Consider the following 13,554-nt stretch of genomic DNA (forward strand, 5'->3'; position numbering starts at 1 on the left):
CGAATACCTTCAGAGGAAATCGACGCTCTTCCACCCTGCGTAGATGAAAAAGAAAAAAAAGAAACAGTACAATACGTTACTTATAAGAGCAGCACGCAGAAATGCATATAAGGTGCAATTTGCACGTGCACTGTGCTTCCTCGTCTAAGCCCGCTCACTCATGCGAGACGCCTCCAGACAACAGCGTAAAAAGACCGTTCAGAATTGAAGACTCGTGGAATCGCTTCTGTTTTCAGTTCATGTTTGTGGCGCAAGTGCTCATTTTCGCACCACGCATGCAAAACGGCCGCATACATTATTCAGAATGTGTTCTCTCTCTCTCTCCCCCTTCCCCATCTTTCATCACACCCATCCCTCTCCCATGTGTAGGGTAGCAAACCGGCTAAGCTAAACTGGTTAACCTCCCTGCCTCTCCTTCTCCACTTTTTCCTTCCTTCCTTCCGTGAACGCACTGCCCCCGACGTAGATATGGGAACGAAATTACTTTCCGGTGACACAATAATGCGTGTTCTCACAAAAACAACCCCATGATTGCAGCCGGTAAAGTGGCGATGAGAAATTTACAGTGCACTTCGCTTAATGTTTCCGCAAATCGACCAAGAAATCAGCTTATTAGCTTTGATAACCTTCTCAGTGACACCGAGTTTTCTATTATCAACGAATCTTTAACAAGGTAGACCAAGAAAAACAGTCCTTGCTGTCTGTTCCTTTTGAGACAGAAGAAACCGCGTTTATCAAGAAACGGAGAACATGGATGCGAGCCTTTTTTGATGCAAACTTTGCTCTGGACTAAAACATTTTTTATATATTATGAGTCGTACCTTGAAGGCATGGAGGTTTTACAGAGGAAAGTGGTATAATTGAGAACCACAGTAATAAGAGAGCATTCCTGGCTATACTACAATATATATTAATTGAGCAAAATGAACGATAGCTAACATGAAAATGTCTGATCCGGGAAAGCGAAGACTGTCCACCAAAGTCTGTGTGATGAATTACCACTGTAAAGTCCTTGTGCGACATGCGGTATTTTATGACCGTCAGCAAAACGTGAATATATATGAGGCCGAGAACGGTTGATCAAACGGTGCACCTAAAGAAAATAATCAAAGAAATTCCCAATGCGCGCATTTCGGTGCAGTATCCGCACTTCGCTCCTGTCCCAATACAACCGACGCGGCAAGAGAATCGAACCTTCAACCTTGTGTTCAACCGCAGCTAACACAATCGACTGAGCCACCACGGCTGCCGCTGATCAAGCCTCTCCTGACGCCATCTACACGATAGCTTTCAGTTCCCCTGCGAGCACTGGTCGGCCGGCGGCCTTCGCTGCGGTGGCAAAATTAATGAGCCCGGATCCCTGGGCCCAGACCACTCCGCGTACTCTTGTGGTTTATACGTTCTGCGAAATACTGTGGTGTTGCGCTTTCCATCGATTGAGGAGGCCTGCAGTATGCCTCCGGTCACACGCGGCGTGCTTTGTATATATATATATATATATATATATATATATATATATATATATATATATATATATATATATATATATATGTGTGTGTGTGTGTGTGTGTGTGTGTGTGTGTGTGTGTGTGTGTGTGCGCCAGGTTGTATTTACGTCAATGGCTGCCAGAGCATGAGGTTGCGTGGTTAGAAGCTGGCTCGTGTTCGACGCCAGACCACTCAAATTCCCTGCAACTCCCTCCCTGTTACCGTTTATTGATGGCGACACCCGCTTCGGGTAGTGCTCGGACCCTGATCACTCGGCCGAGCCGCCTGCCCTTTTGCAGTACCCTAATGTTCTTAGTCGCTGCGGCGAGTCGCTTGCCATTGCATGGGTGCGGCGTATTTTTGCCGCTGAGTATACGTTGTCGTGGACTCGATGCCCGGCATTAGCAGCCGCATGCCCGCGGGCACGGAGCGTAAAAAGTTTAGCCTAATTAGATTTGCCTGTGTTTTGAAGAACACCGGGTGGGAGAGGTAAATCCCAGCCTAGCTACTGCACACGGGATCACGGATTCACCGGGACATGGAGACCGGGATGAGCCCACTTTTTATGCGAAGCATTCTTTGCCTCTTAGCAGGCACATTGCGATAGGTAGGTACCAGGTATGTTTCAGTCGCTGGTCATTTGTAACCTCGTTCTTTCCAGCACAAATGTACCCGACTGTAGAATGAACCCATACAAGAAAGAAACCCGCACTGGTTTCTTTCTGGGAAACGCGTATGAGTTTTCTCCGTAGCTTCGTGCTACTCTCTGGTGGATGACAAATTTCCTTTCCTTCAACTATATATAAGCATGCTGTGCTAGTGCGAGCCCGTGCCACGTGTGGCCATGGCGGCGGACTGCGAACGTCATCTTTGCACGTTATCTAAGGACCAGGCACCTGGCAACAACATGTTTATTTTTTCTTTTGAGCACCCGCACTGAATGAAAAGCTGTAGCAGTTTTCTTTTGAAGTGGGCAACACAGCGACAAGACGAGGACTGGCACAAGATACACTACACAGTCGCCGCCTGCCAACAATTCAAGATCATAGCCCAGGATAACAGTTAACTAGTCAGTGCTAATGTCGCTTGTGCAGGCTTGTTGCCGTTGAAAAATTCTAAGAATTGTCGGCGGAAAAGAAAAAGAATTATGGGGTTGTACGTGCCAAAACCACTTTCTGATTATGAGGCACGCCGTAGTGGAGGAGTCCGGAAGTTTTACCACATGGGGTTCTTTAACGTGCACCTAAATGTAAGTACACGGGTGTTTTCGCATTTCGCCTCCATAGAAACGTCATCTTTGCATGTTATCTAAGGACCAGGCACCTGGGATTGTATTCACGAAAAGATATTAGGCTAGAATTGTTCGTAAGAGGATATTCCAGCCAATCCTGATGCTGGACATATTATACTCGAAGGCGGCCAGTCAACTGCAATTGGCTGGCCGCTCAGGAATAACATAAAAGAAAAGCGGTTGCCCATCTTCTTTGTGATTGTAGTCCTTTCAGTGCACTAAGAAATGCACTCTGCACCAATATTGACAAAGCTGACAAGCACTTCTTTACAGGAAATAGAATTCTTGGACCCAGTTTCTAGTCGACGTCAGCCCTGGCTACACTAGAAGCAACAACATGTTTATTTTTTCTTTTGAGCACCCGCACTGAATGAAAAGCTGTAGCAGTTTTCTTTTGAAGTGGGCAACACAGCGACAAGACGAGGACTGGCACAAGATACACTACACAGTCGCCGCCTGCGTTGTATACTTTTTGTCATTCCTCGTTTTGCTACGCTGTTTCCCACTTCAAGACGATGCAGTACCAACTATAGCTCAACATCGCTCACTTCTAACTGCCACAGTTTCCACTTGGGTTCCTCGTGCTTGTGAAAATGCAATATTTTCGTTTCAACTATTCTCAACACCATTCCGGTTACTTTTTCTTTCCTTCTGTGTAGAGCGGCAAACTGGACAGTTAGTCCGATTAGTTCTTTTCGAAACAGGCGCATTGTAGACAGGACGTGTTATCGGCCCTTCTCTTGTGCCGAAGTTCTACTCTCGCGCTGGTATTATAATTCTGTACCATGAACTTGCCAGAACCAGCACCTTCTTTCCTGTGGCTAACCTATCTGTCACTCATCCCTTACTTATCTCTCTTCCCCAATCGGGATTTCTTTAGAACTACTCTATTAGTGGATACACGGCTACAATGTAACACATGCTTTTGTCATGATAGGTCAGTCAGGCTTGGCCCTAGTTTTCTCCCAGGTATAAACACTACTATCTGCAGCCGACGCGGCGTTCAGACCTCGCGCATCCCTAGAAATTGCCACAGCTCCCAATGCCCCTAGTTCTTCTCGCGCAAATGCAGCGTGCGATAACGCGTACCTTCAGCGGCATACAACGGCGACTGTAGCAAAAGCCGGCCTATCGCTTCCCCACGGGACAATGAGGTTCCCAAAGGAGACTGGGCCGTCACGTACGTATACCCGCTCAGGTAACAGACGCTCTAGTGATAAGCGCACACATAAACACACAGCCGGCTTCCTGTTTAGAGGACCAGTTTCGAAGGCTACCCTTCCTGTCCGACTCGTTCCCGAAAGCAAGCCCCATCTCCTGTTTCCATTCCCGCATTTTCCCGATCTTTAGAAGCACTGAAAGGATGTTGCACATCAGGAATAAGCGTCTCAGCTTTCCTCCGTTGCTAAAAACTGTGTGACGCATGATATAGATCGCGTAAAAGTAAGCAAGTGTATTTTACTACTTCAATGTTGTTGCTTTTGTTACTTTCACCTCAAATGGGAGATTGCCTGCAGCGGCATCGAGCAGTAAGCAACTCTGTGTCAGAGCAAGACTGACAATGCTGATACGATTCAGACGTACTTCACATTGAATTCCGGCCATGGGCACCTGGTTATGATATAAACACAATGCGAAAACGCCATTCTTCTGTGCTTTGCACTCATGTTTGGGAGCCACAGGGGGTCAAATTATTCCAGAGCTTCCGAGTACGGCATCTACCATAAAACACCGTTGTTTTCCTTGGTATATTAGGCAGCAATAACCAAAATAACCCATGTCACCTTCAGTCTACCACTTCTGTACTAGCCGGCGGTGGTGCCTGCACATGCTTACGGCTTTCCTCTTGCAGCATGGCCTTAGTGCTGAGAGAAAGTGAGGGAGAGAGAAACAAGAGAGCGAGGAAATATAAGAGAGCGGCATAGAGAGGTGAACCTGAGCAGAAAATGCTGTTTGCTACCTTACGCTGTGTGAAGGACAAGGACGAGGTAGAAAGATAAAAAGGAAGCAAAGAGTGATCACAATCCATCAAGATCATAGCCCAGGATAACAGTTAACTAGTCAGTGCTAATGTCGCTTGTGCAGGCTTGTTGCCGTTGAAAAATTCTAAGAATTGTCGGCGGAAAAGAAAAAGAATTATGGGGTTGTACGTGCCAAAACCACTTTCTGATTATGAGGCACGCCGTAGTGGAGGAGTCCGGAAGTTTTACCACATGGGGTTCTTTAACGTGCACCTAAATGTAAGTACACGGGTGTTTTCGCATTTCGCCTCCATAGAAACGCGGCCGCCGCGGCCGGAATTCGACTACGCGACCTCGTGCTCAGCAGCCCAACACCATAGCCACTGAGTAACCACGGCGGGTGGCGGAAAAGAGGCGAACAAAAATGGGACAATGGGCAGTTTTAATTAGAAGGTAATTGCCAAATATAAATTTCTCCGTGCTAAACTTCTTGATCCTCTCCCTTTCACAGTGTTTATTCTGCAGTGTGATGAGAACGGGGCACAAATACCGATGAATGATGGTCACATCGCGTTCTATGAGATGGAAAACACGGTACAAGTATTGTTGAAAAAAAAATGCGCAGGCAAAACAGTCGCGAAGCCAGCACAGCACCCCCCCCCCCCCCCCCCAAGCGAAAGCCACACTCATCCAAACTGGAATCTGGCCGCCACGCACACGTTTATTACGAAAGTGCCTTTGTTGCCTGCGCATACGTGACGGCGCCGTGCCTCTGGGACCGCCGTCGGTGCTATCTGGAAAACACACGGCCACGCTAACCACAATTGCCGTGGTACCAGAGAACGAACGTGTTATCTCACTGCATTTGTACAAACGTGGAAATGTAGATGCATCGAGCGTTTTTCAAACTCCGTAGCGGTGCAGGGCTTAGGGAACCATGTCGGAAGCAGATAGGAATGTTTCTTCCGGCAACAAAGCCTGTGCAAGTACCGAGCACGTAAACCGAGCAATCCAGTAAACCTGACTATAGTACATAGATTTCAAACGTGTGGCAGCACGCACAGGTGTGGCGACGCATACAAATTGACCTCCCGTACACTGAACATAAGTGATAATAAAGGAACACTTCAAAAAGAAAAAAAATACCTTCAGTGCTGCAAAGTGCTACAGGGCTGGAAAAACGGACGAACAATAAGAATGTCAGCCCCTCTGTTTAATCCCTAAAGAAATTGACTGTGTGTTAACTAGAATACGTTTATTCAGAGGAGGTATATATATATATATATATATATATATATATATATATATATATATATATATATATATGGTGCTCAATCGCAAGAACTTAATGAGATTTGCAGGCTGCTTTGGTCTTTCGGTTATAGGTCCTACACTAATCAGACCCGCTACTAGATACCTGTGGCCTCACTACATGCAAATTGTACGTCAAATGAAAAGTATAAAAAAGAATGCATCGGGCAGCGCTTATCTATCTCACGGCAGTAGATGTCAGAAGGTGACACCCAAGTGCTATCCCTTCTTGAAAACATTGGTCCCCTAAATATCCCCTCTATATGAGCACTGCAAAGACTTCGGTAGGCCTCGGAAATTGCACGTGAACTCTTGCTGTAAAACGCACGACGCGACACTATATTGAAGGCCATTGTTTTGGAACACGCAATTCCACGAAAGTGCACCGAGTCTCTCTCATCATTCTGTTGATGAGCTGATATTAATTACAAAAGCTGAACTTATTTTGTTTTGTTTCCGTCCTCGAATCTTCTCATTGTCGAACAAGTGTCCGGCAATAGTAAACTCGGCAAAATGGTAGTGATCCGAATGTTGGAGCCAAGCCTTTTGTTTCTGTAACTTTGTGATGCGTGTCTTCTTGTAGGGAATGTTTTAGGCGTACTGCATGTGTCACTTTCCTGGAGACAAAGTAGACGGCGCCCCATCTTAAAGAATAAAAGCGACCCAAGAAACCAAGTCGCAAATTTTTAAGGTCAAACTTGTTTAGTCTTGCACGTGAAGTCTACACGAAATCCGAAATGGTTCACCTTCAAAAATGGTTTACGCAAAATGCGTGTTGAAATATCATTGGAAAGTCCCACCATTGAGACCTTTCGCAATGCTGTCATAAACAGTAGTAACTACCAATGCCGTCTACGTTACCACACCAACGCCAACGCGACCGCGCCTATAAATGGTCAGAAAACAGCCACAGAAATTCACAGGCCAGCCCATCACATGAAATGACATGATCAATGTCATCGGGCACCGACACGCCGAGTTCACGCCGCGTATTGTGCAGAAACTCACGGTGCAGAAACTCAGAATGCGTGATTTTCATTGTTTGTTAAACATACCGACTAACGCTGTCTGGCTCGATATGGCTATCCGCAACGCCAAATGCATCGCTTTGAGTGCTTCCACTGCCATGACGTTTATGAAAGGGAGCACGCAAGCACGCGGCTGTGACAGCTTCGTGCGATCCCAACCAACACGTGCTGTGGTCATGATCGAAACAGCATGACAGACTGCCATGTCAGCTGGTAGTCACGCTAACGTACCTTACGACGAGTTTCTTCTGCTAAATACTCTACAAACGGAGCCGGCGTAATGGTTTGTATACATGTTCGCAGTATGCCATGCAGAAGCGTCCATTATGGTAATGGTTGGCACCTTATGCGCCTATCATCTTACTGGTGCTGCAAGGCATGATTTTGACGTCGATGATCGGCTGCTCATCTAGGGCTGCAACGGCGGCCAGAGTGGACAGTGATGCATGACCTCACAGCTAAAGCCGAATGCGAAGTGGTGGTAACCTTAGTTTTTGACAAGGTCTCCGAATCGCTGCCAAAAACACTTCATTTATAGCAAAAAGTCGCTAAGGGATGATGATGACTTCTTCGAAATTCGGTCATTTCAATGCTTTAATTGTGCCTGCTCGTCTTTATTATTATTTCTCAAACTATACCTTCATATTACTTGCTTCGGGGACAAGTGGATGGTTGGAATGCGAAAAGAAAATATAATTACCGATTTCCTTCGGCGTCTTCAGGTTAAATTACGTTGCTTTTCCTGAAAAAGTAGTTTTGAGATACACCCAGATAGCACACTAATTAGCTTTTCCTTGTGTATTTAGGATTAGCTAGAAATGGAAGTTCATATATGCTTCATGGGAAAGCATCCATTTTATAGATATCCGCGGCCGTTACCGCGCCCAAGGCTCCCATGTTTGACCTAGACATAGTAGGGGTGACGTCTTGAACCAATCCAAGGTCTCTTGTGGAATTTTAACTGGGAAATGTACAGATTACTCACGTCAGTGAAAAAGTTTTCTAAAGAAGTCCGAATTACTCCAAAAAGATGAAGTTATTGTTGTTGTGTCTAAAAAGTCGCTATATTTAGCGAATTTCTCACTAAGTTACGAACAGCGGTTTTGAGCTTCGCCCTTGACGCCTAAATAATATTTGCCTTCCATGTTTGCGGGCCGCTCGCTGGATACTGTTCCATTCGCTTCGAATAATAAGCACAGCGCTTTTTCACTCTTACGAAACGATGTTACATGCCAGGCCCTCGCATGCTTCCTTTCACAGAGCCTACGGTGGCAAACAAACGTGACGATTAGAATAAGCGAAATAATATTTTTGAAAGTGCTGCCTTTTGATCTCCGAATTTTCATTTCTTGAACAGCGCGCAAGGTCATTCTTTCATTTTCACCCTATATATACCTAAGCGTTCATGACATGGTTTCACTAGACTAATGAGCAATTCATATGTGCGTCCTTGCTACACACGTACATATTTTTTAAGGACTTGAAGGTCGTGTCTTATTCAGCAAGATTTATTTGTTTCGAAACATCTCGGATATGGATAGAATTGTTTTGTGCAGAATACTTTCTGATCAGCCCCGCTGCGTCAGTCCTCACAGTGGCCCCAAAATGAAATTCACTGGACCGCTGCGGAAAGAATGCATTATGAATGTATGGTAGAGTGTATAAGCGCGACTGAACGAGGACGTAGCAAGAAACAGATACACAGAGACACAGCGCTTCCTCGTTCTCGTTCAGACACGTCCTCGTTCAGTCGCGCTTATACACTCTACCATGGATTCTAACCAACTAGCCCGCCAACGGGTTTTAATTGTGAATGTGCTAGAGTCGTTATTTAGCGCCTCGCCTGCTGTATGCAAAAATAAGCTATTGCTGTAGCGGCCACTCGGGGTCCCATTCCTAAACAGACATGCACAGCATAACGGCAAATATAAGCCATAACAAGCATGTATGGCATACGTGCAAAATGTGGTATAAATGTTATAAACAGGGATAAGGTGCCTCACAAAGGCTGGCCAACGTTTCGACAGGAGGACCTATCTTCGTCAAAAGCGGCCTCGTCATCCTCGGCATGTTAGTTTTAAAGGGTTAGTACTGTGACTTCACGTGCGGTTGTTGTTGGTGGCGGCTGGTTGGAGATTTAGAGACGGCAAAGAAAATGAGGGCTGTCACCTGACGTCGGCAAGCGTGGTTTCTAAGACGAAGGGACAAGAGCGGGAGAGTGGGAAGGCAGGGAGAAAAAAAATGGGTAAAGCAACAATAAGAAAAAAAGACCAAGAGGAAAAAAAATTTAAAAAACAACAAGAAAGAAAAAGAAGGACACAGGAGGGTCTTGGGGGAGCGAGAGGTTAGGGAGCATTCAAGGGTGTCGTTCGCGGCATGCTCTTGTGACTTTAGAAGAGCCGGATATTCGGTCAGTGCACGAGTAACAAAAAGACCAAAAAAAGAGATCACTTGAAAGAATGACTTGAGTAGCGTAACAGCAATGCGTCGGGTAATTTTGAAGGGGTTAAAATGGCGACAAGGAGTCTGGGGTGCAATGCAAGGGGTAGCTGGAAAGCAGCGGCATGGTCTTTCAAGGGACGTTAGCCCCAGTAGCTCAACGTAGACGTCGTCACGGCGTTATACAGAAGTGGCGACACCCTGTGTGGCTGACGCGCAGGAAAAGGTATCCTGGCTTCGGGGACTTTGGAATGTGTAGGTGAAGGCTTATCAAACAAATACGATAAAATGAAAGATTTGTCAGCCCCATTCTTGATTTAGGATACAGTGCATAAAGTGTCAGTAGTGGGCGAGCAAAAGAAAGCCACAGCCTAGGGTCAACCTATTCAGAGGGAGTTATTTTCCTCTGAACTTCCTCAGGCTCACGCTTCATTTGTGGAGCCACTGAAGTCTACACCGAAGCTCAATGTAGCACTGCGTCCTTTGTCTCGTTTATATCTTGTGGGCATAATGATGGGATCATTATCATCAGCATATTGTTTTCACACGGCAGGACGTAACGGATAGCGCTCCGAAGGTGCCTGTTCGCGGAGCAGTATATATCTTTCGCAATTCAACACACAGATGTCGAAATCAGCGGCAAGCTTATGCAAGATTGATACGGGCAAAGTCGCCGGATAGCGGTTCCAATTTTGCCGTCGCCGTTAGGGTTTCAAATCGAAGCTTTCTTGTCCAAACCTTCCGTGGTTTGGCGCGTCGGCAGTTTTTAGCCTCAATAAATGGGCTGAGTCTAGAAATAGCCTGTCACCAAACGGAGCCGACCTCGGGCATGATGTAATGGAGAGTGGCACATCCGGGAGTGAGCGTAATCCGTGGTTGCGTGCGTCACGTGGCTCACGTGGTGGCGGTCTCCACGCCTTGGCGTTTTGCCGGACTGCCAAATGACGGGTAAGCTGGGAAATGCACTGTAAGAGATGAACACCTTTAGAGCAGTTAATTAACCGTATCACGAAAGCTTCGCTTCACTGAGCTTTCAACGTGTATGTTGGATCTCCATCATTTTCATAGCAACGCTTCATCTTTTTATGCAACTGCTTAATACATTAATATGATAACTGATTACACGAGTAACAAGAAAGTGTCTCAATACAGCTATTGAATTGGAGACAGTTTATCACCTTTTTGGTACGGCACCACGCGTTCAGCATTCCGCAGAACATACCAACCACATACTATAAAAGCGACGATTGTAACGTTCTACGAAAACAAGATAGAACATACTGCAAAGGAAGTTCAGTTTCCACTTTGTTTTTGTGATCCTCAGCGGTAAATTGCTGATTGTTGAGGTGCTTCTTGATATTTTTGCAAGCAGACGTAAAACCGTGTCAAGGAGTTTGATTGTTCAGCCTGTAGCCCTGCTACACCTAGCGTTTCCAAAATTGATTACTAGAGAAAACCACGGCACTGCAATTGTTCAGCTGGTTAGTGTGGATTTGTCTACAATTTTCGAGCTCGTGGCTATAAAGTCTCTTGCGACATTATTTATTACGCTTTGTCTTTCTAAATTTCTAAGCATTCTTGTTGTTTACTAACACAGCAATGTAAGTAGTCGCTGTGCACATGCGTATTCATTAAGAATTGTCGCATTTAAACAGCAACATTTTCGCCAGAACTAACAATTGGCAAAAGCAAAAAGCCGTATGTCGCCGGAATGACGAAGTATAGGCAAATACATGTTTTTTTTATTGCTCCCAACCTAGCTAGCTGAAGCAACATAGTTGCAGCGTCCGTAGACACAAGTGCCAGAGTTGCCCCTTTCAATTTTTGCCGAAAGCTCTATGCCGATGCTTGGCTGAAGGGTGGTGGCCCAACGGTGCCCACTCGTAGGCGTTCATCTTCCGACACCTAAAGTATTCTCTGTGCTGTGCATGACGCTAAGAAGAAAAAGTAACTGCTCTGTATCAAGCACTCATATTGTTTGTTAGGGCAAGATTACAAATTGAGGGGTGTTTCTCCTATGTCTGTGTTTCTCATTGATCTAGACACATTTTTTACCTAACTAAAGGGAACTATGCTTCGCAATCTTCATCTCAACATGAACTGTGCCGAAAATAAGATCTGTATTATAAAATTTCATACATTCAAGACGCACTGTCTCGAGCTTCATTGATTGTGATGATAGCTGATCTCATCAACGAACACGCTGCTGAAGGATGGTTCAAATAATTAAAGAACCAAATCAATAAACTTGATGATGTCTTGCGGGCCAATGTCCACGGTGTCACTTGTAATATGAAAACGAAAGCTCAGCTTCCATCACCTTATCATATTGACGCGTTGCTCGCCATTACCTCTCGGATCAGGACAGCTTCTTCTCGCGCCTGGGAATTTTTTTTTTCATTAAGGTGGAATGCATTCTTTCCGGAAGCAGTCGAAGTCTTAACTTGTTAAGCTTCGAGCACATTTATTGTACTTTGAATATCCTAAAATACTTCAAAAACTTCGGCGCCACAATGACTTCTTCTTGTAATCAACTGCTTACCGTTAAAACAACAAGAAAACAGGGATTTTAAATAAGACTTCAGCAGTCTGAGCTCATTAAAATTGTCGTTAGCGTCTCTTTGAGATAAGCAGCAGCGCTTTAGTAGCTTTTGTATCCGCATAATGAAAAATGAAAGTTAGAATTGTTCGATTTATAATTAGCACATTTTAAGTACTTACTGGAGGTTCCCGTTTTTGATACTGGTTTGCTTTAATGCTTCGTAGTTTTTCTTTGACCTGTGTATTAGTACTGCAACATTTCGTTCCGTTAAATTTCAGTGAGTTATGTTTTTACTACGTGTATTGTTAGTTTTATAACCAAAGTGTTTTCAATTATTTCTTGTTGCTTTGTAAAATTCTCAGGTCATTCTGTATTTAAGTGACAGACGCTTGTGCAGTATATAAATGTTTACTTCTTCTTGACAGAACGCTTGTTTCTGTGCTCTCTGCATTTTTGGTGAACTCTCTGCCTTTCGGGGTGCCTCACCTCCCCGTCTTGCGACCATGGACGCGGAGCATGCCACAGGCCCGCCTGGCCAGAAGTCATCACGGCTGTCAACCGCAAGGAAGCGAGTTGGCTCCCCTAGCGACACCGAGGACACCGAACTGTATTCTATGTCGGAAGACGACTCATCCGACGACGGCTTCATACCCGTCCGGAGTAAGAGGGCGAAGAGAAAGATCGCCAACACAGCGCCGTCACCTCCTGCGAGCACTACGACTACGAAGTCAAGGCCTGCGCGCTGGCCACACGTCATCATCTTTATGCCGGAAGAACCGTCAAGCAACCTACGGTTGCTGAACAGGCAAGCCCTATCCATTTTTCTGCAACGTGCGGTGCCGGATCAAATTAAAGACATCAGAATAAACCCACGCAAGAACATACTCGCCATAGATGTGTACAACGCGAGTGCGCTTGGAACACTTCAAGAAATCACGGAGCTTGGCGGCATCAAAATGCGCCCCTTCATCCCGATCGACGACACATCGATAGCCGGTGTAATTTACGACATTGACATTGCCATTCCCAATGAAGATTTACCTAGCCTCATCAAGCCGGCAAACGAGGGCACGATCATTACGCAAGTGCGCCGTCTTGGGAATACGCGCTGCGTAAAAGTAATCTTCAAGGGGGATTGCATACCCTCCCACGTTAAAGTCGGACATTTTCGACATCCAGTTCGACCATTCATCCAGAAGCCGCTTCAATGCCATCAGTGCTTCAGGCTAGGACACGTAAAGGGCGTGTGTCCCAACTCGCTTCTGTGTCCCCGTTGCGCTGAACCTCATGCAGAAGTGACCTGTGGTGCCACAGTTCTGAAGTGCGCCAACTGTAGCGGCCCTCACGCAGCCTCGTCGAAAGACTGTCCCCGCATCAAGAGGGAGCGCGCGGTTCTGAAGCAAATGGCCAGAGACAATTCGGCCCACAGGGAGGCAGCCGAAGTAGTCCGGCGTCGGCGTCGACGTCGGCACCGTCGTACGTCTTCAAAGAAGG

Source organism: Dermacentor andersoni, chromosome 10 (genome assembly GCF_023375885.2).
Source record: "Dermacentor andersoni chromosome 10, qqDerAnde1_hic_scaffold, whole genome shotgun sequence".
In the NCBI taxonomy this organism is placed as follows: domain Eukaryota; kingdom Metazoa; phylum Arthropoda; class Arachnida; order Ixodida; family Ixodidae; genus Dermacentor; species Dermacentor andersoni.